The sequence below is a fragment of the Panthera uncia genome, chromosome X (genome assembly GCF_023721935.1).
Source record: "Panthera uncia isolate 11264 chromosome X, Puncia_PCG_1.0, whole genome shotgun sequence".
Lineage (NCBI taxonomy): Eukaryota > Metazoa > Chordata > Mammalia > Carnivora > Felidae > Panthera > Panthera uncia.
In genome coordinates, this window is record NC_064817.1 from 47,858,014 (window position 1) to 47,860,687 (window position 2,674).

Below are 2,674 nucleotides of genomic sequence, written 5' to 3' on the forward strand. Positions count from 1 at the left end.
TATTCATAAGAGGGAAGTTTATAGTAACAAAGGCATGGCTCAAGAAGCAAGAAAAATCTTAAATACACAACCTAATCTGACACCTAAAAGAGGTAGAAAAAGAACAACAAATGAAGCCTAAAGCCATCAGAAGAGAAACAATAAAGATCAGAGCAGAAATTTATGTTATAGAAACAAACAAACAAACAAACAAAAGCCGGTAGAACAAGTCAATGAAACCAGGAGCTGGTTATTTGAAAAAAATTAATAACATTGGTAACCTCCTAACCAAACTTATCAAAAAAAAAAAAAAAGAAAGAAAGGACCTAAATACATAAAATCACAAATAAGAGAAGAAAACACAACCCACACCACAGAAATACAAACAATTATGAGAACATTATGGAAAATTATATGCCAATAAATTGGGCACTCTTAAAGAAATGGATAAATTCCCACAAACATAAACCATCAAAACTGAAACAAAAGAAAACTTGAACAGACTGAAAACCAGCATAGAAATTGTATCAGTAAACAGAGATCAACCAACAACCAAAAATCCAGGGCCAAATGGTCACAGAGTAATTCTAACAAACATTTAAAGAAGAGTAAATATGCCTTGAGTGTAGGCTGTTCCCAGTCCACATGACAGTGCCTCTCATCATCCTCCTTGAATAGCCATGGGGCTCCCAATGAAGGCAGAACCTTGTGCCCACTTGATGGGGTGCCTGGGCCCAGGGATGGCTAGCCAAAGTGGAGCCAGGGTGTGTGTCTTTGTTCTGGGCCAGGAGGCACAACCCTCTGCTGGAGGGTTGCCCAAAGCTGGAGGAGTGTCATAGAGTTTGGTTCCACACAGAAGTGGGCACCAGAGCCCATGTCCTGCACCCCACAAGCCCACCCATGGCCTCCAGGAACAGGCCTACTGCTTACAGCAGGAGACCACCTGCTCCATGTTCCTGTAACCAGATCACGATTCCCGACAGGGGCCACAATATCTGTTGCACATGCCTCACCTACTCTTAGGGTAAGGTGGAGACCAAAATGTGGTGTCCTCAGTGCCAGGAGATCTTCCTGCAATGGCACATGGGCTCAACCAGCACCAGGCCAGTATCACCCAGCTGGTGTAGTAACTGCTCTGCCAGCTGCTATTAGGGCCTGAGGGCAATATGGGCATGTGCAAGAAGCACCACAAGCCCCTGAAGCTGTAATACAAGGCGGACCAGATGTTCATCAGATGGTGTGAGACTGGTACCACCAGCAGAGTGGCCACAATGTGCGGCCACTTGAGGAGGCAGTGGAGGACTTCAAGGAGCAAATAAGCTGGACCACCTGAAAAGACTGAGAGACTTAAAGAGGTGTTAGACACAGGGGGAGAAAGCATGAGCTAAACTCTTGAGTCTGACCCATATGGAGAGGGAGAAGATCATCTGGGAGTTTGAGAAGCTCTGTTATTCTTTGAGGGGGCATGAGTATTGCCTCTTGGCCTGTCTTGAGGAACTACATTTGTCTATCTACAACAGCATCAATGGCACCATCACCCAGTTGTCTTGCAACATCTCTCACATGAGTAGCCCGATTGCCCAGCTGGAAGGAAAGCAGCAGCACCACAACAGGGCGTTCCTGCAGGATATCAGGAATACATTGAGCAGAGCTGAAAGAATAAGGATCTCTTAACCCTGGATCACACCTTCAGATCTACAAGATAAAATCTACATTTGTGCTCAAAAATGTCTGTTCTTGACCAAGAATCTGAAGCAGTTCACAGAAAAAAAATGCAGTCAGATATAGAGAAAATCTAAGAATTGAAAGAAGCTCAATTATACTCAGTGGAAGTGACTCTGGACCCAGACACAGCCTTTCCCAGCTTGATCTTCTCCTGCAGGAAGTGCAGTACCGTTACCTCCAGCAGAACCTGCCCAACAACCCTGAGCAGTGACATCTGTTTCCATGTGTCTTGGGTTCTCCATGTGTCATTGTTGGCACATATAATTGGGAGGTAGCGATGGGAGATAAATCAAAGTGGACCATAATTCAATGTGCAGAAAATGTGGAGTAACTTTGTCCATCCAAAAGAGATTATGGGCAGTGTCCTTGTGGTATGGGAAAGAATACTGGGCTCTTACCTTCCCAATTACTTCCAACCACCAGAAGACCCCTTTCCAGGGGTAGAGATTTCTATGGATTATGATGCTGGTGAAGGTTCCTTCTATAACATGACAAACAGGTGTCACATATTTCATTACTCTCACACTATGTTCTGTGACCCTGTCCAGCCCTACTTCAGTCTGAATTAGGAGGGAAGAGTGCATCCCTTCTCATCATCTGACCCATGAGGGGACCAATGGCTCTTCTGGCCATGTTGGCAATCATGCTCATTTCATGGATACCTCCCATTGAGGAGATGAACATAGGCCAAAATGGTTTTTGCACATAATTCTACCTCAGACATGAGGTGTCTTCTTGCTTGCCACTTCTTGTTAATCACATCTGCATATCATTACCACTTTCCATGCCCTTACAGTGGGAGCCAGTTTATTCACTTTCGTTACTATCCTTTCCCTTCCCAAGAAAATGCAACATGTAATGAGAAGTATCAAGATTGCTCATAAATGAAAACCAGATGAAAGAATAAAATAAGAAAGAAAGAAAGAAAGAAAGAAAGAAAGAAAGAATAGTTAATACCTATTTTCCTCAA

General features: G+C 43.7%; 1 pseudogene; it reads left to right on the forward strand.

Moving 5' to 3' along the window:
- Positions 1-879: 879 nt before the first annotated feature.
- Positions 880-2,376, forward strand: LOC125931311 (zinc finger protein RFP-like; annotated as a pseudogene).
- The last annotated feature ends 298 nt before the right edge of the window (positions 2,377-2,674 follow it).